The sequence below is a fragment of the Zootoca vivipara genome, chromosome 3 (assembly GCF_963506605.1).
Source record: "Zootoca vivipara chromosome 3, rZooViv1.1, whole genome shotgun sequence".
NCBI lineage: Eukaryota > Metazoa > Chordata > Lepidosauria > Squamata > Lacertidae > Zootoca > Zootoca vivipara.
The window spans coordinates 16653620-16677711 of NC_083278.1; positions in this window are offsets into that span (position 1 = coordinate 16653620).

The following is a 24092-nucleotide window of genomic DNA, read 5'->3' on the forward strand; positions in this document are numbered from 1 at the left end:
CAACTTGCTCCAAATACTGTTCTTGAAAGGAATGAAAGCATTGACAGATGTGAGTGAAAGAAAGCTGACAATTTCATACCTAGCATGCTGGCTACTCGAGAAAATATTTGAGCGGTGATGTTTTACAGGGGCCTGGAATTTTTGTTTGTTTGTTTTGTTGAAGAGAATAAAATTTTTACAGCACTTTTCTGTTTTCAGAAACAACAATCTCCTCATATTTCCCAGGCTCCGGTATTGACCAGGATGTGACTTACCCAGTCATACCACATTTCACAACATGGACACAGGAGCCCAAAAGATGTCAGTGCTTCAATAAAAAAGGGGGACTAAAAGGTCCTGGACTTTGCTGTTGTCTCAGTTTCCCGTATGGATGATTTATGGCTCCTTATGATATAGCAAATCCCTTTCAACATTTACACCATTGTAGAATGCCCATAAATCATATAACTCACCATCAAATGCAGAACCGAGACATTTCATCATTGTTTTCTTGTTTTATTGGTGTGGGTTTTTTTAAAAAAATCTTATTATTATTATTATGGTTTCGGAGCTTGGAGTCTTTAGAAGGTTGTCAAGCTCCAAACTAAAATGAAACCCAAATTCTCCAGTGATTCTCCTAATTAAAGCCTAATTAAAGCCAATAATCATCTTCTTTCTCTAACATGCAAACAGAAATTAGGCATATTAATGCTTCATTTAAAAAACAAAAAATACCACCATCCAACATAGTCCTACTCAGAGCAGACCCACTGATGTTAATGGACATTATTTACTTAGGTTCATTAATTCCAATGGGCCTACTCTCAGTAGGACTTAGTTGCATCCCATCCCTTATTCATAGCTGCCAAGTTTTCCCTTTTCTCGCGAGGAAGCCTATTCAGCATAAGGGGAAATCCCTTTAAAAAAGGGATAACTTGGCAGCTATGCCCTTATTATTTATCATGTTTTCAAAAATTAAATTTCAAGTATGAACAACATAAATCTACCTCATTATATATAGATGACTTATGTTTTGCACATTTATTTTGTACCAGTCAGTTCAGCGGCTGAACAGATTTTTCATTTCAGGAAATAAAACAGCAGGGTTTGTAAGGTCAGCTTCTCTGGCCAAATAAAAATACCTGCAGCAGTTAAAATCACCCATTCTCCTCTCATCCGCCTCTCCCTGAGATTTTCTGGTTAGGTTCACATTTGCTCTAATTATAACTCTGTTTGCTCTTACACAACAATATTTCAAAATGTTAATTGCAAAATAGTTTCTAAGGATCTTTAAGGCTTAAAAAATAATAATCAGAGAATCCTGTGAGACATGAACACAGTCTCCGATGAAGTCACAGTTTACCTGGTTGTCGCCCAGTAGGGGATGGAAAAGCAAACAGCTTAAAATTGCATTTCAGACAAGTGCAGCTTAAAATTACAGAACATTGATCTAGTGAAGTAGCATACCTGAATAATACACAGAAGCTCCTTATCTAGATTTTTATATATATATAAAAAGGAGAGGCTATATTAAACCATAGCTGTCAAGTTCTCCCATTTTTTAAGGGAAATTCCCTTATGCTGAATAGGCTTCCTCGCGAGAAAAGGCAAAACTTGACAGCTATGTATTAAACAGGGTAGTAAAGCACAATACTGTAACTTTTGCTCGGTGATTTCTCCTTTATTATTGAATTCATTTATTCATTTCAATGATATACATCTTACTTTCAAATACAAAAATGTCTCCAAAGCAGTGGACTCTGAAAAATTTAGAGGTCCAGTGTTGTAAATGGGAAATATATTGCTTATTGATATTGCAGGGGCTTGGGTTAAATATAAAGGTAAAGGGACCCCTGACCATTAGGTCCAGTCGTGACCGACTCTGGGGTTATGGCGCTCATCTCGCGTTATTGGCCGAGGGAGCCGGTATACAGCTTCCAGGTCATGTGGCCACCATGACAAAGCCGGTTCGGGCGAACCAGAGTAGCACATGGAAACGCCATTTACCTTCCCGCTGTATTTCTCTACTTGCACTTTGACGTGCTTTCAAACTGGGTTAAATATAGTTTAGCTAAATAAACTTTTTTTTTCCTTGGCTCCTCCGTCTCTCCTTTATGGTTATAATAGTTTCTGGTTGTTTTAACATGTACAAGTGATCCTCTGCTGATGGTTTCAGTTTAAAACAACAACAACAACATTCACGTTATAAAACAACTCCAAGATTAGTGCTAATGCAAGGTGTTTCACCTTGGTTTTGAACGTTGTCCCCCAAAAATATCAGCTTGATCCCCGTCTTCGTCCTTTCCACACTTCAGACTGGATTGGGAGACCTTAGACTGCCTCTTATATTCACCAGTACATACCTTCCAAGTGTTCCGATGTTCCGGGGACAGTCCCAGCATTACCGAAGCCATCTCGCTTTCTGATTTGATCCTGGAATCTCCAGATTTTCCTTTTTCTTCCCCTGTCCGCTTGAAATTCTTCAGTTGCAATGCTTCAGCAGCCAGCTACGTTTTAGGAAACGGGTGCAGTGTTTATCCCTTTATTGCACACTGTCTACTCAAAAGTAAGTCCTGCTGTATTCAATGGAGCTTACTCTTAGGTAACTGGGTAAAGATGGCTGCTTTAAACTGCAATCCTAAGCATTTTTCATCAAAACTATGTCCCAGTGAGTTCAACAGGATTTATTCTCCGGTGTGTTCCTGATCGTTTTCACATTTTCCAGCATTATCATTACAGTGGTACTTTGGTTTTTGAACGTAATCTGTTCTGGAAGACCGTTCAAGTTCCGAAATGTTCGAAAAACAAAGCAGTTACTTCCATGTTTTCGGCGTTCGAACACCGAAACGTTCGACTTTCGAGATGTTCAAAAACCAAGGTACCACTGCATTGTTGTTGTTATTTCCCACTCAGACGTTGACTCAAGGCAGCTTACAGCTAAAATTTTATTTATGTTCTGGAAGACGGTTTGAGTTTCGAAACATTCGAAAACCGGAGCAGTTACTTCCATGTTTTCGGTGATCAAAAACCAAAACATTGGACTTTTTGAGATGTTTGAAAACCGAGGTACCACTGTATTATTATTATTATTATTATTATTATTATTATTATTATTATTATTATTATTATTTCCCACTCAGACAGTGACTCAAGGCAGCTTACAGCTAAAATTTTATTTCATTCTATTTATCTGTTGAAATTGTTGATCCCTTCCCTCACACATTTTTTCCTTTACAACAGTCCTGTGGGGTAGGTGTGGCTAAGAGATTGCGATTGGCTTAAGGTGACAGTTGTATACGTGCATCGGACGTATATGTGTCTGGGAGATCAAGCACAGAGAAGCTACCTTAGAATCTGAGAAATGTTGGAGGGTATGCCTTTATTTCTAAATCCTCCCTTTTGCTGATATGTGTAGTCAATTCACACAGCTACTGGAGACTTTGGAGGGAAGACATCAACTGCGGCAGTTAGTAAAAATTACCATTAAAAACTAACGAGGAAGAGTGGGTGGTCCTCCATTCTGTGGAGGTGGATAGAGTGCCGTCACCACAGAGCTCATGAAGGGTCAGTCCTTGGCCTTTGTCCAGTACCTATAAAAACGAGAAAGAAAATGGCTGGCAGCCGTTTTGGTATCATTTGATATTCCTATCGGTTTCATTAATCGGCTTAAGAGAGAAGCTTCCCTCCTCGTGTCCCAGCCACGTAGGAATTTGATTTTCAAATTGCACAAACTTAAGTAGCTGTCAAATAGGTTTCACCTTGGTAGACCACATATATATTCTCAGTAGGGTCCGTGGTAAACGCAGCGAGGACTTCTGAAATCCGAGATGTTTTCAGAGGGCTGCCGATTGCCATGAAGAGTGGAAAATCCAGGCAAGCTCTTTCCAGCAAACTGTTCCTAATTGACAAACCTGCGCAAGTACTTAAATGCTGGTGAAGAAAATTACATTTGCACATTTGGTTGTAAAATATTTATGTTTTATTATTAGGGCATTCCTGTTTTGCAGTCTATGTCACTGAGTGTGGCTAATAGGCAAAAGATTTAATTCCACACTTGTGCCTCTTTACCCAAAGTACCTCAGAAGGCTACAGAAGCAGAGGTTGGTGGTTGTCCCAGTGAAATCAATAGCGCTTAAGCATACATTCGCCAATAAAAATAGGGACGTCCTTTTCTATTATTATTATTATTATTATTATTATTATTATTATTATTATTATTATTATCTCTGCTTATCTGGCTGGGTTACCTCAGCCACCCTGTGTGGCTTCCAGCATATATAAAAGCATGATAAAACATTAAACATTAACAAAATTCCTCTACATGGCTGCCTTCAGATGGCTCGAGGGTCGGATAACTCCATCCCCTTCCCCATTTCTCCAATGAAAATAGGGACGGCCTAAGGAAAAGTGGGACATTATGGATCAAATTAGAAACCAGGACAGCTTCTGTAAATCCAGGACTGTCCCTGGAAAACAGGGACACTTGGTGAGTCTGCTGAAGTGAATAATTACTAACTTTTCACCATAATTCTGATGGGCTCCATATCAAGACTAATTCAGGTTGTAATCCTAAACAAACTACATGCCTAGGATTGGTGATTAGCCTGGGATTCAATCCAGCATCTCTTCTTACTACACACATAATGGAAGAATGATAGAAACCATCTCCCCTACACAATTTTGTTGGCTGATGTGAACTTTTGTATTTCTGTGATAGATTTGGCCCTCCCAATTGAAAGCTGATAGTCTAAAATGTATAGAGAGAGAGCCCCAATTGGCACATATTAAACTGCAGTCATTTTAGCCCCATTCTCCCTTTTAAACACCAGAACAAGCAGTAGGCTATTAGCAGGATAAATATTATTAAACCAAATAACATGTTAATAGCAGGGTGTGGGGAATTGAGTAGCGTGGCAAGGAAATTCAGCTTACAGAGGGATAAAGAGCTTTGATATTATCCAGCCATAGCTAAGCATTTTAAATCCTATTGAATTCAATGGGAGGCTTAAGTATGACTTTAAATCTTTCTTTTGAAATCCATCTTAAAAGCCCTTAACTTTGGCTGGGATATTCCCAAAGTGGAGTTCCTTTAAAACGGTCTGTTTTCATTATATGTAACGGTGAAATGAAACTCTACAGCAGGCACCCCCAAACTTCGGCCCTCCAGATGTTTTAGACTACAATTCCCATCTTCCCCAACCACTGGTCCTGTTAGCTAGGGATCATGGGAGTTCTAGGCCAAAACATCTGGAGGGCCGCAGTTTGGGGATGTCTGCTCTACAGCTATGTGTTGTATACATAACACACACGGTCCAAAAGCAGGCAGGCAGAGGGCCTTCTGGGCAGCGGTGCCCTCTCTGTGGAACGCCCTCCCATCAGATGTCAAGGAGATAAAGAATTACACAACTTTTAGGAAACTTCTGAAGGCAGCCCTGTTTAGGGAAATTTTTAATGTTTGACATTTTAATATTTTTTTATATTTTGCCGGAAGCTGCCCACTGCCCAGAGTAGGTGAGGAAACCTAGCCAGGTGAGTGGTGTATAAACAATAAATTAAAATATAAATAATATTAATATTATTAAAAATAATATTTATTTTTTGTTTTTTATTAATTTATCATCATCATCTGCATTCACCAACACACCACCAACATATTCCATCAATTTTATTGTTTATACCTGAGGGAGTATCTCCATCCCTATCGTTCAGCCCGGACACTGAGGTCCAGCTCCGAGGGCCTTCTGGCAGTTCCCTCACTGTGAGAAGTGAGGTTGCAGGGAACCAGACAGAGGGCCTTCTCGGTAGTGGCACCCACCCTGTGGAACGCCGTCCCATCAGACTTCAAGGAAATGCACAACTATCTGACTTTTAGAAGACACCTGAAGGCAGCCCTGTTTAGGGAAGTTTTTAATGTTTGATGCTTTATCGTGTTTTTAATATTCTGTTGGGAGCCGCTCAGGGTGGCCAGGGAAACCCAGCCAGGTGGGCGGGGTATTAATAATAATAATAAATAAATAAATAAATAAATAATAATCAAAAAATTTCACAAGGGAATATACAATAATCAAGTTTTACCTCTAACTCTTGTTAGCCATACTTCAGCGTTAAATGAGGGCCGAGGAGTCTGCAACCGAAGGAACTGACAGGATGTGTGGTGAGTCCTATGTTTCTAGAAAAAGAGGTGTCAGAACTCACCTCGTTTTCTTAGAACGACAATGGCGCCCGCCATGAGGTGCCTTAACTGAGTTCCGGCAAGTTCCAGCTGGAGAAAAAAAAAGCCCTGGTATGTTTAGGTCTGCATCCGTTTCAGCCCCTGCTTTGCCTGATGTTTGGCCAGTCTGCCTACAGTGGGAACCTACACAGGTACAAGTTTCAATTCCTTTGGCACAGCCCAGAAAGCAAGCTTGAATAAAGCACACTGTTTCGAACATCTGTAATTTAGGGAGGTTGGACCAGGATCTGAGGTTTGGTAGCTTGGGCACGTCTCCAGTGAGAACTTTCTGTAACTGTGACCTGAATTGGAAAGAAAGCAGAGCTGAGTGCTGGGCCTTACAGCTGGGGATGTCTTTTTTCAAGCTGCCTCAAGGTTTCTGGTTACACCCTCCGTGATTTATTTATTTTTTAGTAAAAATAGCTATGGGTAACTGAAATCGCCTCTACAAGTGCGAAGCTTTTTTTTTTTTTTGCCAAATGCAAATGCAAACCTTTCCCTGGTTATCTTATTAACAACATGCACCACAGTCAGTAGGGGGCGGGGGGCGGGGGAAGGAGCTCCTTTTCCATGCCAATGCAATGAGGACAATTTTCCACCTTACTGCCTAACCTGCATTTTTCAGAGCTTTGGATAGAATTATGCTGTCCAAATGGCATTAGCGCTTTGTTAACACCCACTTACGCCGCAATGCATATTCAACAAGGCTTCTCGCAACGGTTCTGTAATAACCTGATTGCACCAAAGCGAGTGGAGGACTTGTGGCCCAACAGATGTTGCTGGTTTGCAACTTCCAGCATCCTTTGACCACTGGCCAGGCTGGCTGAGGCTGATGGGAGCTGGTGTCTAACAACATGATAACAGCAAAAAGATGACAAAGGGTCGCCCTTTACCAGTGGCCCCAGGGTGAGTTCCTAGTGGATCCACATCGCAGGACTCACCCAACGGTGGTTAACCCTTCTCAGACTGTCAGCACAACGGGCTGGAGTCGGATATAGTCGGTTAGATCCAATGCCTAATGCCAATACCTCTCTACAATCCGTAATCAATAAAGTTGTGGCCTTTTTATGCCCATTAACCTTAATCACTGTGTCTTGTGTCTTATTCATTCGGGGAAGGTCAGGGTATCGCCACGCAACAGCAAAAAGATGACAAAGGGTTGGGAAACCAAGCCTTATGAAGAACAGTTGAAGGAGCTGGGTATGTTTAGCTTGGATAACAGGAGCCGGATTCTGTTAGAGTAACCAAACGAAACTTTAACACATGGTGTGATAAAAGTCAGGACAAGTTATTTGTTGTTTACTGTTATAACAATTTCCCCCCAAAATGTATCTGCTGTACCATGTTGTTGTTGTTGTTTAGTCGTTTAGTCGTGTCCGACTCTTTGTGACCCCATGGACCAGAGCACGCCAGGCACTCCTGTCTTCCACTGCCTCCCGCAGTTTGGTCAAACTCATGTTGGTAGCTTTGAGAACACTGTCCAGCCATCTCGTCCTCTGTTTCCCCTTCTCCTTGTGCCCTCCATCTTTCCCAACATCAGGGTCTTTTCCAGGGAGTCTTGTCTTCTCATGAGGTGGCCAGAGTATTGGAGCCTCAGCTTCACGATCTTTTCCTTCCAGTGAGCACTCAGGGCTAATTTCCTTCAGAATGAATAGGTGTGATCTTCTTGCAGTCCATGGGACTCTCAAGAGTCTCCTCCAGCACCATAATTCAATAGCATCAATTCTTCAGCGATCAGCCTTCTTTATGGTCCAGCTCTCCCTTCCATACATCACTACTGGGAAAACCATAGCTTTAACTATACGGACCTTTGTTGGCAAGGTGATGTACCATGAAAATAAATAAAAACTATTAAAAAAAGATAAGGGGAGACTGAGAGGAGGAGATATGATAGCAATCTTCAAATATTTCAAGGACTGCCACATGGAAGAGGGAGCAAGCTTGTTTTCTCCTGCTCTTAGAAAGGAGATTCCAACTAAATATCAGGAAGAACTTTCTGACAGTAAGAGCTGTTTGACAGTGGAACGGACTCCCTCTAGAGCTGGTGGGCTCTCCTTCCTTGGAGGTTTTTAAGCAGAGGCTGGATGGCCATCTGTCATGGATGCTTTATCTGAAATTCCTGAATCGCAGGGGGTTGGACTAGATGACCCTGTAGACCCCTTCCAACTCTACAATTCTATGATTCTAATATCTACCAAGCTTCAGGTCCCCCACTCCTGGTATACATGGTCCAGTGGTCCAAAAACAGTGACATGGAATTGAAATCTGATATAAAGTCTCACCCATTTTGGAGAGAAACCTGCATTTACTGTGGGACCTTTTCCTCTCTCCTTTAATGTTGGGATTCAATGTTACTTTTGAAAAAAGCTGTAGGTCCTCCAACGAATGGATTTCCAACCATGAATAGGTAAGTGTGAAATCTGGCACCTCCTGGGGTATACATTCACACTTACACATTTACTGAAGATTTACAGCCATTAATGTGAGATGAAGTCATCAGCCAATGAATTTTATTCCCTACTTTGTTTTCCCAAAGAGGGGTTTATATTGTTTACCGACTGCTGGCTGTAAGATAATGAGCAAGGAAAAAGTCAGAAGAAGTGTTCTAATGCAGGGCCACAATTCCAAAGTGGTTAAAATGATGAGAAACCTAAGTATCAGCATCTTGTTACAATCCAAAATATGGTCCCCACATTATTAGCCAAGTTGGAGGTGGGCTTGTGTGTGTCAGTTTGACCATAACTAAAATATTGCAAAAGCAAGGATTAGCTCAGTGAACATGAACCAACACAGCTTGAAAAGCTTAGTTTTTTTCTTTCTGGTGTGCCCAGATGATCCAAAAGGGGTTCTGGGTGTAAATTACCATTGCTGGCTTGGGTCCTGAATTGTCCTGCCAACTGAAAGGGGTTGGGGTTGTACATGGAAGGGCGGCTGATTTGACAGAAGCTCCAAATGGCAGGTGGATTCTCACCAATTCTCTCTTGCTGCAGCCCCCTGTGCTACCACCCACCTGTTCTCGAAAGTCTCTCATTGCTCCAGAGAAGATTTTGCAGGGATTGACACGTGTGTTGTGTTGTGTGTGTCTGTGTTGTGTGTGTCTGTGTGTGTCTGTGTGTTTGTGTGTGTATGGAGAGAGAGAGAGAGAGAGAGAGAGAGAGAGAGAGAGAAACTGGCAAAAACCAACAACACCCAACTGATAATTAGCCACAACTAGCAGGGGCAGTATCAAACTATTTTTAACACCAGTACACTATTCCTATGTGGCTAATGATATGCTTCAAAATGTTAATGTACCAGCTACTCTGGAATTACAGAGTACTCTGTAATAACTAGAGTGGTACCTCTAGTTACAAACTTAATTCATTCCGGAGGTCCGTTCTTAACCTGAAACTGTTCTTAACTAGAGGCGTTCTTTCGCTAATGGGGCCTCTTGCTGCCGCTATGCCGCCGGCACACGATTTCCGTTCTCATCCTGGGGCAAAGTTCTCAACTCGAGGTAACTCTTCCAGGTTAGCAGAGTTTGTAACCTGAAGCGTTTGTAACCTGAGGCGTTTGTAACTCGAGGTACCACTGTATATTAAAAAATGTATTTCCCATAACACCAGCAAGCTAAATTAGGACTTTATTCAACTCACAGTATGTAACAAGGATGGAAGTCTCAGTTTCAACGATCCAGAGAGCTCCAGGGGAGTGAGGGACAGCTAAAGAGGCTTCTTCAGAGAAGGTGAACTGCAAAGGGATCAATGCTCTACATTCATTGAAGGTGGGTATTTCATGTAACAAGGGTGCTACTTTTTTGTACTTCCTGCCAGTGCTTTTTTTCTTTAAAAAAATGGTTTAGAGGTACAGTGGTACCTCAGGTTAAGAACTTAATTCATTCTGGAGGTCCGTTCTTAACCTGAAACTGTTCTTAACCTGAGGTACCACTTTAGCTAATGGGGCCTCCCGCTGTCGCCGCATCGCTGTTGCACGATTTCTCTTCTCATCCTGAAGCAAAGTTCTTAACCTGAGGTACTGTTTCTGGGTTAGCGGAGTCTGTAACCTGAAGCGTCTGTAACCCAAGGTACCACTGTATTCTCATTTTCTTACCCTTATTGAAATAGTGCCCCTCAATGAGGCCAAACTTAGATTCACAAAATGTTTAGGGGTATGCGTACCCCCTGAATTATGAATTATGGTGCTGGAGGAGACTCTTGAGAGTCCCATGGACTGCAAGAAGTTCATACCTATCCATTCTTAAGGAAATCAGCCCTGAGTGCTCACTGGAAGGACAGATCCTGAAGCTGAGGCTCCAATACTTTGGCCACCTCATGAGAAGAGAAGAATCCTTGGGAAAGACCCTGATGTTGGGAAAGATTGAGGGCACACGGAGAAGAGGACGACAGAGGACGAGATGGTTGGACAGTGTTCTCGAAGCTACCAACATGAGTTTGACAGCGGGAGGCAGTGCAAGACAGGAGTGCCTGGCGTGCTCTGGTCCATGGGGTCACAAAGAGTCGGACACGACTAAACAACAACAATGCGTACCCCCAGAAAAAAGCACTGCTTCCTGTCCAATCTGCATTGCTGCAATTCCATATAGGGAGAGGCACCATACCATTTGAGGACTTAGACACATGAGAGGTCCAAAGGATGCATGGCTGCCTTCTCCTTACTTACATGCTTTTCTGGTGAACACCTGTGCACCTCACCTCTGATAACAGGCTTGTCATTTTCTTGCATTGCTTGTTCATGCAAGTACAAGAAAACAGGAAACGCAAGACCGCTCTGTCGCTCTTCCTGTTTTCATGCAACAGTCAGAGTTGCACTAAGGCTGTACTGTTGTGAAGCACTTAAGAAAAAGATAAATACTTGGTGCTATCAATCTGGTGCCTATGCTTGGTCACACATCTTCACAGGGCAGGAGATTCCATTGCCTTTGTGAGGGTGTGTACATCCGCATTTCAGTACAGTGGTACCTTCGTTCTCAAAATTAATCCGTTCCGGGAGTCTGTTCGATTCCTGAAACCATTCAGAAACCAAGGCGCGGCTTCCGATTGGCTGCAGGAGCTTCCTGCACTCAATTGGAAGCCACGGAAGCTGTGTTGGACGTTTGATTTCTGAAAAATGTTTGCAAACCAGAACACTTACTTCTGGGTTTGCGGTATTCGGGAGTTATTTGTTTGACAACTAAGCCATTCGGGAACCAAGGTACCATTGTATTCATTTTGATACCTTACCTTGTTTGCCTGAAGCAAATGACATACTTAAATGAAGGTTACAAATGCAGACCAACCATCATACTATTGAAATATACAGGTGTCTTCATCCAATGACATGCACAGTAGTGTAAGAATACAAGTCTATTGCTGAACTGCGGAGCTTCTGGATCATAGTTCATGCTCTTAATCACTGTGCTTTAGGTTATCATGGGCCATAATTTACAGACGATGATCTTCTGTTTGAATAGCTGTCCAGTCCAAGCCTGGTTTAAAATACCCTAAAAGGGGAGAGCCGGGGCCTTCTGTTTGCTAACATATCACTTGGTCACAAGTCTTCTCAGGTATAGAATCATCACCCAATGCGGGGCTCGAACCCACAACCCTGAGATTGAGTCTCAGGCTCTACTGACTGAGCTATCCACTTTGATACATTTTATTTCTATTTCAATAATGATAAATAATTCTAAATTTTCATGCAAATCTTTGTGTTCTTTTGCCCTCTGTTTTAGAAGATGCACTTACTGTGTTTTTTGACAATGCATTAGTGAACCCAAGCTCTCTCTGAGTCCCAGGGACATGAGGGAACTAGAAGCTGAACGAAGTGCCCCTTTTACATAGTCCTTTGAGAAGCCACTGTACTGCAAAAGCTTCAGCCTGCCCAGGCAGACATTATGTGGGTGGTCAGAGGCCCAGTTTTGCTTGTGCAACCTTAGTACTGTTTGTGAGACAGCTATGCACGGTCTGAGTGTGGGATACCAAAGAGGAATGCAGAATAGATCTTAATCTTTTCCGAGCTTCCAGAGAGATTTGTAAAGAGGGACATTTACAATCATTTTTATGGACTTTGAAACATCCCAGCAAAGACGGAAAGCAATAAAAACTTCACCGCTCCTTTTCTTCATATCTTACCAGCCGCAGACTCATTAATCGATAACTTTAGATCTGCCATATTCCCACAGCTGTTAATGTGCGCCAGCAAATGCTGGGGTGCAGTTGGAGATGATTATGAGAAATGGATGAGAAAGAGGGGCTGAGCGGGCTCAGAAATGGAAAAAGCCGGGAAGTGGAGCATGGGCCAAGTTAAGAGGAGAGAGAGAGAGAGAGAGAGAGAGAGAGAGAGAGAGAGAGAGAGAGAGAGAGAGAGAGAGAGAGAGAGAGAGAGAGAGAGAGAGAGAGAGAGAGAGATTGGCTATGTTGTGAAATGGCCCTGTAATGTCATTTCCCATGTGTTCTTGCCTGCCCCTCCAGGGAGCTACTGCATTGACATAACTACATGTTATAAAGAGGGAAATGTTCCATGCATGAAACTCTCCTGCCAGGAGCTGTGTATTTTTCAGATATCAACATTTTCATTGTAGTTAGAGGAAGCAGGGTGTGATTATTTATTTACTTATTAATAAACAAAATAAACCAAAGATAAAGATCACAAATAAATGCTGTTACAGCTGGTTGAAAGCAGCAAACATTTGGACATTATCATTGAACTTGCTTTTTCCAAAACATTCCATTTTTTTAATAAAAAACAACAACTATAAACCTGCTAGGCTGATTCTTTTGTGATAAGTCAGCTTGATTATATAATTTAATATAGTAGGGAATATACTCCCTCCTCAATTTTTAGTTATTATAATATTAGCAGCAGTTATAAGGTTAAACACAATTTCTTGACCATTTTCCAGTACGTATATACTTTTTTGATAAAATGAATCCCCTCTGTCCTCTGTCCCAGGCCTATAGAGGAATGTTGGGACATTTGGCAGTTCATAAAGGATTAAAGCTGGAGATAAACTCCCCCCCCCCACCTGATCCAGTTCTCTTCACACTTGGCAGAAGAGCTTGCCTTTCAGCAAGGAAACTTGCTTATTGGCTACTAAACTCAAGAATGTGAACCTGGCTGAATGGAATTACAATGCTGTGCTCACAGAGAGAACCTCAAAATGTTGCACACTGCCAGGAAAAGAACTATCCCGGATTTGCTATCAAGTTATTGGGCAGCTGATAGGAAAAGCCACCAAGCATTTCTCTTTGTTATCATTGTATGGTCCAGCCTTCCTTGATGCAATGTTCTGATTTTAATATATAGTTCAATGTTTTTATTGCTGAAAACCAGTTGGATATATATATATATCCAACTGGTTTTCAGCAATAAAAACATTGAGATATATATATATATATATGAATGAGATATAGCAGTATATACTGTATATAAATAAATATACCCTGCCCAAGACCCTGGAAAGCCACTGAGAGTCAGACAAAACTGGGCAAAGATAAGGCAACTTCCTACGAATATAAATATGCATTATTATTATTATTATTATTATTAACTTGCCAGGCCTCCCCAGCCACTCTAGGCAGCTTACAACAGGATATTAAAAACACAATAAAACATCAAACATTAAAAACTTCCCTAAACAGGGCTGCTTTCAGATGTCATCTAAAAGTCAGATAGTTGTTTACCTGAAAACACTGAGATATATCTACCCATTGATTACAAATTGTACTTGATCCAGTAATGAATAATCAGATGATTATCGGATTCCCTTTTGCTGAAGATGCAAAAGATTGCATAGCTTTCGGCTCATCCTTGCTTCATCCTTTACAAATTCCTTTACAGTTTCTCTAGAAATTGATACCTGGACATTTAACTGATTCTGAAAACTGGGTGACTTTAGCCATAGGTGCTCATTATCCAAACAGATAGCTCAGTTTGTTAGAGTGCGGCGCTGATAATGCCTAGGCTGCAGGTTTGATTTCCATGTGGGACAGCTGCCTATTCCTGCCTTGCAGGGGGTTGGACTAGATTGTCCTCAAGCTCTCTTCCAACTCTTGTGATTCTATGTTTTCACACACTATAAGACAGTGTGGAATCTGATCGAAAGAGGTTTACATTGACGTAGAGCCAATTGAATAATCCTTGTTGCTGCCTGTTTCAAACTCCTTGTTGCCATATTTTATTTTATTTTTTAAAAAAGACATAAAAATGCACTACTATCAGCAACAAAGATATCAAGAGTTCTGTGTCATATGTTAATCCCTTGATCACAAATGGGGCAAAGTTGACTGACCTTAGTGGGTTCAAAGATTGTCCTTCTTCCTCAGAACATGAGCAGCCCATAAATCTTGCAAAGCTGGATAAATCCCAAGGCTAAGGAATACTCAATTATGTGGTAAAATATGAATACGACAGTGTTAACCTTTTCCCTCCTTTACTTTCTCCAATATAAGATACCCATTAAAATGTCTCATTTGGGATGCTGCTACTGAAAACTGTTCAATTGCCTCCATCGACGAGCCGCTTCCAAGCATCCTCTTAACAATGCTGGAAACTTATACCTACCGTTACGGAACCTGCTCGGAAGGGAACATTTGCAAAAGTAATTGTAAAGAAGAAGAGAACGAAGAGAGAAGGGAAAGCTCCGTCAGATTTGTGTGCTGAATTTGATTTTGCACCAAGGAGAGTATCCATTTCACAAGCTGGGCTATTTTCGTTGAAGGCAAAGAACATTCTAAATTAAAGGGAAGGCTGAAACCCTTGAACACAATACCCTTGACATGTGGGAATCTTTGAAAATCAAACCATGACTGCATATTGGAAAAACTGCTAAATGATGAAGACTTTCAAGGGGCAATTTCCCCCCTTTTCCTCCTGCCCCAGATGCAGATTTTTCAGTATTCACATCCAGATGTTTGAAGCCTACATGAAATATTGTTCATGCAGGCTTTGGAATCTTTTTAAAACCAAGTTATATTCTAACTGACTTTGCTGCTGGACTTGCAGTGGCATAAGTGGTATGTTGTTGTTGTTGTTTAGTCGTTTAGTCGTGTCCGACTCTTCGTGACCCCATGGACCATAGCACGCCAGGCACTCCTGTCTCGCACTGCCTCCCGCAGTTTGGTCAAACTCATGTTCGTAGCTTCGAGAACACTGTCCAACCATCTCGTCCTCTGTCGTCCCCTTCTCCTAGTGCCCTCAATCTTTCCCAACATCAGGGTCTTTTCCAAGGATTCTTCTCTTCTCATGAGGTGGCCAAAGTATTGGAGCCTCAGCTTCACGATCTGTCCTTCCAGGGAGCACTCAGGGCTGATTTCCTTAAGAATGGATTGGTTTGATCTTCTTGCAGTCCATGGGACTCTCAAGAGTCTCCTCCAGCACCATAATTCAAAAGCATCAATTCTTCGGCGATCAGCCTTCTTTATGGTCCAACTCTCACTTCCATACATCACTACTGGGAAAACCATAGCTTTAACTATACGGACCTTTGTCGGCAAGGTGATGTCTCTGCTTTTTAAGATGCTGTCTAGGTTTGTCATTGCTTTTCTCCCAAGAAGCAGGCGTCTTTTAATTTCGTGACTGCTGTCACCATCTGCAGTGATCAAGGAGCCCAAGAAAGTAAAATCTCTCACTGCCTCCATTTCTTCCCCTTCTATTTGCCAGGAGGTGATGGGACCAGTGGCCATGATCTTGGTTTTTTTGATGTTGAGCTTCAGACCATATTTTGCGCTCTCCTCTTTCACCCTCATTAAAAGGTTCTTTAATTCCTCCTCGCTTTCTGCCATCAAGGTTGTGTCATCTGCATATCTGAGGTTGTTGATATTTCTTCCAGCAATCTTAATTCCGGCTTGGGATTCATCTAGTCCAGCCTTTCGCATGATGAATTCTGCATATAAGTTAAATAAGCAGGGAGACAATATACAACCTTGTCGTACTCCTTTCCCCATTTTGAACCAATCAGTTGTTCCATATCCAGTTCTAACTGTAGCTTCTTGTCAGTGGTATAGTGGTAGAGTTATGGATGTATTTGCCGTGTTTCTCCGAAAATAAGACACCGTCTTATATTTATTTTTCCTCAGAAAAAAACCACTATGGCTTATGAATCTTACACTTCCAATTTTTAGGACTTCTTTAAATGTGTAAACCCCAGACCCATGTGGAAGTGTTCGTGTGTCCAGCTTTCCAGACTAAGCTAGAAAATGGAACCCCCAAACACTAAATGGAACCCCCAAACACTAAAAAGACAGCATTGTGTTTAGCTAAGAATGCAAGAGGACTATACATTTTTAGCATTTTTTATTTCTATGATTATCTTTTCATTTCGATGACCTCAAAATATAGATTTCAAAAACCAATCTTTTGAATAATGATTCTAGAGACAAGACACATTTCCAGGGGAATCTACTCCATAATGTTTTCCTAGATTCAGTACCTGGCTTTAGCAGAATTCAAAGGCAGGTGTGAGACAAAGAATTCAGGTGTGAGACAAAGAAAGTAGACAAAGAAAGACCAGTAGACAAAGAAAAAAAGTGTACAGGGAGTATTCAGTGGAGATGGAGAACATGTGGTCAAATTAAATCTACAATCCTAAGCATGATTAATGGGAACTCATTTCTGGTAAACTTGCTTGTAGTTAAGCTGTAAGTATATTAATGGAAAATGAACACACAGCATTAAACTACTACTGAATTAGATGAATAACTGATCTGTTGCTTCAATTTGTGTCTGATAAGTCTTACCTTTCAGTGAAAGTTTTTACAGCTTTCAGGATGGGGGACACTGTTTTATGCAATATATGAACATTTTGAATTTGTGACTACTTTTAAATATCATAAATATTTGAAACAGTTTCACTTATCATTTTAATATTTCTTGTAAACTGCTTAGAGGTTTCATTACAATCAAGCAGCATATAACTTTTGTAAAATAAATAAAATGAAATAAACCATATACTATTTGATGTGACACTAATATCTCCACTTTGCAAAAGAATCATAGAATTGTAGAGGTGGAAGGGACCCTGAGAGTAATCTCGTCCTACCCCCTGCAATGCAGGAATTCTTTGCCCAAAGTGGGGCTCGAACCCACAACCCTGAGATTAAGAGTCTCACGCTCTTCTTATCTAATAATAATACTATTATCTAATAATAATGGTGATCTTTTAAGTCTGAGGGGAGGCAGAGAATTTATAGATGTATACTTTTGCCTGGAATTTCTTTGCATTGTGTGTTGGCTTATAAAAACTCTAAGCCCCCTTCCTGCAAAAGAAAGAAAAAACAAGATATGAAAAAGCAAACAATGAAGAATAAAGCTAGATTTTAAGAAGAGAAAGATTTGTGCATTTGTACAAAATGATTTGACTTTTCAGTGTATTTGACAGGTACCTGTCATGTGCTGGAATATTGCTTTTTATTTGGCTACAACTTCATCCTCCGAAAAGAGAAGCAGATGCCCTTATCTAACCACTATAAGTACTCACTTTGGAACTGAGTAATGTTACATGGTATTCTGCTGGGACCATTTGTTCCAGAAGGAAAGAAGCAATAATATTGCCCTGTTTCCTGCTTTTCATTAACATCATCAGTAGAAGAATTACTGGCCTTGGCCCATAATAATCTTTACAAGGCCAATGATAAAATCTGGAGATGGGGAGAGACACCAGTTGCAGTCTTGCTTTCTGTTAGGCAATATATGCTGTACTTAACCATTCCCACAAAGACCGTGAAAGGCACAAAACTGGATTATAAAGCCTGTTCTTCCTTGCTCCAGGTTCAACTCCACTAATGGCTCCATTAATGGCTACCTGAAATCATCTTTGGACTTGCATTGGCGCAGGCAATACGGATGAGTCCAATCTGACGACAGTATTATGTTCAATCTCCTTTCTGTATTCAGAAAAGTTGTGGACAGAGAAATGAACTCTGGCTGATCTTCCTTTGGATAAATAGCTTTTTAGACTGTAAGGTCTTTGGGGGATGAGTATGTTTTTGCTTGCTAAAGAAACAATGAATTACTTTAGTAGCCTAGTTTGGGATGACCATAGTTCAATGGCAGAGTCAGCTCTTGAATTATGAGGGGCTCCTAAGATCCACCTTTGACTACCCCAGTTTCAGCCAAATAATGACCTTGTAGCTGCCTAAAACATAGAGGGCCATCGCTTAAGGTAAGGAGACAATCACAACTGCCCTCAGTATTTTAGGCACTGGGTAAGGCATGTGGTTTGCAAGCAGAAGGTTCCAGGTTCAGTTTCTTGCATCGTCAGGTGAAAGGGATGTCAGGCAGGAGGTCTGGAAATGAGCTCTGCCAGGGACCTTGGGCAGCCACTTCTAGTTCTAATATAATTTAATAATAGATCACAAAAATGGAAAGAAAAATCTAACATGAAGATATAGGAGATCAGAGAAACGATGCTACATGGGGAGGGGAACTACAGAAGCATTATGTCCAAACTGTAATACTACTACTTAAAGGTAAAGGTAAAGGGAACCCTGACCATTAGGTCCAGTCACGGATGACTCTGAGGTTGCGGTGCTAATCTCGCTTTACTGGCTGAGGGAGCCGGCATACAGCTTCTGGGTCATGTGGCCAGCATGACTAAGCCGCTTCTGGCGAACCAGAGCAGCGCACAGAAATGCCGATTACCTTCCCGCCGGAGTGGTACCTATTTATCTACTTGCACTTTGACGTGCTTTCGAACTGCTAGGTTGGCAGGAGCAGGGCTCGAGCAACGGGAGCTCACCCTGTCGCGGGGATTCAAACCGCCAGCCTTCTGATTGGCAAGCCCTAGGCTCTGTGGTTTAGACCACAGCACCACCCACATCCCATATTACTACTTAGTAATGGTAAGAAAACAATAAATGGTTCTGTGATGCTGTTGAAGGTTGAAAAAGAAAGGGTAGCAGAAGACTGATTCTAATTAAACAGTTAGCAAAATCTTCTTAACTGTATGGCAGATAGATTCATAGAGTTGGAAGAGACCACAAGGGCCATCCAGTCCAACCCCCTGCCAAGCAGGAAACACCTTCAAAGCATTCCTGACAGATGGCTGTCAAGCCTCCGCTTAAAGACCTCCAAAGAAGGAGACTCCACCACACTCCTTGGCAGCAAATTCCACTGTCGAACAGCTCTTACTGTCAGGAAGTTCTTCCTAATCTTTAGGTGGAATCTTCTTTCTTGTAACTTGAATCCATTGCTCTGTGTCTGCTTCTCTGGAGCAGCAGAAAACAACCTTTCACCCTCTTCTATATGACATCCTTTTATATATTTGAACATGGCTATCATATCACCCCTTAACCTTCTCTTCTCCAGGCTAAACATACCCAACTCCCTAAGCCGTTCCTCATAAGGCATCGTTTCCAGGCCTTTGACCATTTTGGTTGCCCTCTTCTGGACACGTTCCAGCTTATCAGTATCCTTCTTGAACTGTGGTGCCCAGAACTGGACACAGTACTCCAGGTGAGGTCTGACCAGAGCAGAATACAGTGGTACTATTACTTCCCTTGATCTAGATGCTATACTCCTATTGATGCAGCCCAGAATTGCATTGGCTTTTTAAGCTGCTGCATCACACTGTTCACTCATGTCAAGTCAGGATTCCAAAATCCTTTTCACATGTACCGTTCTCAAGCCAAGATATTGGGCGATTGGGCGAAGAAATGCTTAGAAAACCTTGGTGCCATCTTCAGTTATGATGCCTTTTTGATATTCTCAAATGATCCAGTCAGATGAGGGGAGCCTAGAATGTCACTTTCCTATGGAATAAGCACACACACACACACAGAGAGAGAGAGACAGCCCCCTGGCATGTGTTGACTTTCTGGGAATGAGCTAATTGATGGCCTTGTCCACAAAGGCGGGTCATTTTAAAATTCTCCCAGCCACGTGAGAGCCACCCGGAGGTATAGTGCTGCTGTCAGGACAGGATTTGGGGGAATTAGTCCAGTGCCCTGCTTAGCAGAGCAAACAAAAGGGCCCACAATCTTACCACATTTTGAAGTGAAGTAATCTAAAGATTAGGGACCCAGGTGGCGCTGTGGGTTAAACCACTGAGCCTAGGGCTTGCTGATCAGAAGGTCGGCGGTTCGAATCCCTGTGACGGGGTGAACTCCCGTTGCTTGGTCCCAGCTCCTGCCAACCTAGCAGTTCGAAAGCATGTCAAAATGCAAGTAGATAAATAGGAACCGCTACAGCGGGAAGGTAAACGGCGTTTCCATGTGCTGCTCTGGTTTGCCAGAAGCGGCTTTGTCATGCTGGCCACATGACCTGGAAGCTATACGCCAGCTCCCTTGGCCAATAATGCGAGATGAGCGTGCAACCCCAGAGTCGGTCACGACTGGACCTAATGGTCAGGGGTCCCTTTAATCTAAAGATTATCCCTGCAAGACTCATCACCACTGCATAAATATCACCTGATAATCAGCACCATATAAATATACAAGCGTGCAGAATTCTTCCTGGTGAAGGCAAATATTGGACTAGGTTGCCTCCATAATTCTGGATTTTTATAAGAGCACCTCAAATCCAGCTGAAACTCTGAAAAAACGTCTTCCCAATCATTGTCTAAAGTGATGCTCTGTCTCACTTGACACAAATGTTTGACAAGATGTATGAAACCTTGTTTGGACAGGCAGAAGGCAATTCTTGAACTAAACGGGACAAAGAGAGTACTCTGGTAGCAAGAGTTTGACATTTAGATAATATAAACAATGGAAGCTCCCTTGGACTGAGTCAGGTTATAAGTCCATTGAGCCTGTTGGATGCATTTGGACAGCACAGCTAAGGATTTAACCTGAGACTTTGTGAAGTCAAACCAATCTACCCCTGAGCTAGTAGGAAATGATTCTTTGCTTTATCAATTAAAGAAAAGGATAGATAGAATAATACCAGGGCTTTTTTTTCAGCTGGAGCTCACCGGAGCCCGGATCCAACAGCTCTCAGGTGGGCACCATTGTCATTCCAAGAGAACAAAGGAGACGTTCATGGTGAGTTCCGGCACCTCTTTTTCTAGAAAAATAGCATTGAATAATACCATATGACAATCAGTTTATGAATCAACCCTGGCAAGAATCAGGCCACACCTATTGATCTAAAAGAGTCAGTGTGGTATAGTGGTTAAGAGCTGTAGACTCGTAACCTGGTGAACCGGGTTCGCGTCTCCACTCCTCCACATGCAGCTGCTGGGTGACCTTGAGCTAGTCACACTTCTCTGAAGTCTCTCAGCCCCACTCACCTCACAGAGTGTTTGTTGTGGAGGAGGAAGGGAAAGGAGAGTGTTAGCTGCTTTGAGACTCCTTCGGGTAGTGATAAAGCGGGATATCAAATCCAAACTCCTCCTCCTCCTCCTCCTCCTCCTCCTCCTCCTCCTCCTCCTCCTCCTTCTTCTTCTTCTTCTTCTTCTTCTTCTTCTTCTTCCTCCTCCTCCTCCTCCTCCTCCAGTCCATTCTGAATTCCTCTCTCATGATCTTGGGCCAGTATAACTCTTCAATGCCAGCAATGTCCCCTACATTTTGGGTCGAACTACAATATGACTATTATAGGAAGTTTCTTAGCAGAAACAATGAGGTTTTGGGAGAAGGCAGACTTTAGGAGGTATTTATCGCTGGAGGCAACTGAGTCTTTTCCTTTTTTAAAAAAAACAGGCTAAGCATACACTTGCATTGTTCTGTGTGTTAAAAAAAAGTTACACAACGCCGGGTTATAGTAACATTGCTGGGAGCAGCATAGAGAGCTATTGTGTCAGAACAGATGCTGTTGAATAGCATAGTTGAGATTTACAGAAAAAGCTTTGAATGAGGAGCATTGCATCAACATGTCTGCAGGACAGTGCCGCGCCCGCCTCGATTGCTTTTTAATGAGAAAGGATATTGAATTTCCAACGTGGACTGTTCTGATCAAGCCGCTGAATGCTAAAATCTAAACAGCACCATTGTGGGACAGAAAGCAACTTACTGCTTCCCATTTCTTGAAGCCAGCTAACAATAAAATGAAAATAGTTTTCATTCATCCGGCTGACTGAGGTCCTGGAATGTGGTACAGTTGCCCTAGGGATAGCTGGAGAATAACATTTCCAGGATAGGGAGACCTTGTCGTGAAGTTATGTGGTATGTATTTTGACAGCAGAATCAGGAAGATGTTTGAAGACACCACTGGTAAATTCTTAAAACAATAAATATAGGCGTGTGTGAAAGTGTGTTTTCACACTGCCCAAGCATTGGGTTCAATTGCATACTAGAATGAACAAGTTTGATAATGTGCAACAGGGGAAATGAGACTGACTCTTCAACTTGTAGGGGAGAGGGCATGTTGTGACCTTGAATCGTGTACTATTTAGACCAGGTCACATTAGGTAATATGATTTCATGTAAACGCTCACAACTACAAGTTTTAAGTAATCTTCTGTCTAAGATGGGGGGGGGGAATCCATCTCGATGCATATTTCAACGTTTATGACCCTTCTCACATCAGACTCACTTTCTGAGGGCCTGCTTTTCGCACACATAATACAGTGTGTCTGTTGGCAACTAACTCCCATATAGAAAGCATTTTCTGAGGAATGCTCTCCCCAGAGAGATCCTCCTGGCACCATCACTACATTTCTTTCAGTGCCAGGCAAAAGCATTCCTCTTTACCCAGGCCTATAACTCTTAAATAATCCATGGCCTGTGAAAGGACTGTTATTATGATGATTATTTTACTATTAGGTTGTGTGTCGTTATGTATTTTATTATGTTTTTATCACTGATGTTCTGTAATGTGTTTTTATAATGTTGCACTGCCCTGGGATCATTTGATAAAGGTTGGTACAGTGGAACCTCGGTTTATGAACACCTCGGTTTATTAATTTTCGGTTTACGAACGCCGCGGACGCATCTGGAACGGATTAATTCACTTTCCATTACTTTCAATGGGAAAGTTCGCTTCAGTTTATGAACGCTTCAGTTTAAGTACTCCGCGGACCGTCTGGAACAGATTAATCCACTTTCCATTACTTTCAATGGGAAAGTTCACTTCAGTTTATGAACGCTTCAGTTTATGAACAGACTTCTGGAACCAATTGTGTTCATAAACCAAGGTACCACTGTATATAAATTGAATTATTATTATTATTATTATTATTATTATTATTATTATTATTATTATTATTTCCCCCCAAAAAACAGATACACACTGCAAGGCACTTAGGCCAAGCTGACACACTTAACGAGGAAGCAGTCCTTTTCTTGTCCTCTTCATAACACACATAGTGTCACATGAGAGGTGGAAGAGCCACGACTTGATTCATTGGACCCACCGCTCTTCCAAAAGAAAAATCACTCCAGTTGCAATTGGGTACAAATGAAACTGCTATGTGATATTGTTTCTATGAGACACAGGAAGAGGTTGGTCGTGCCTGCTCAGCCGTGATGTCAAATTCCTGATCCTGTAAGTGTATGAATTCATGTCTCTTGCCAAACCATTTCTTGCTAGATCCATGTACAGAAGACTGGTGAAGAAAGCGTTGGACACTTGCTCAGCTTAGAGCAGCTTTCTCCAGCCTGGTGCCCCCTAGATGTTATTGGGTTACGACTCCCCATCACCGCCGACCATTGGCCATGCTGGCTGTTTGCTGATGGAGTTTGTAGTCCAACAATGCCAAACTGGGGAAGGGCCAGAGAGTGCATGTTTTGCATCATTAAGGTCCCAGGCTCAATCTCTGCCAGGTAGGACTGGGAATGGCCCCTTTATGAAATGTGGAGAACTACTGGTAATTGGTGTAGAAAATGGACCAATGTTCTGACGTGGCGTAAGGCAACTTCATATGCTCCTCCTCTTACTTCCCATGTCCACAGTCCAGAGAACCAGCCAGCCAGCTCCTGTTAACCTTTGACTTTATTTTTCATCAGCAGCCATTGGCAACATGGAATGCTGCTTTTGCAAATCATAGGAG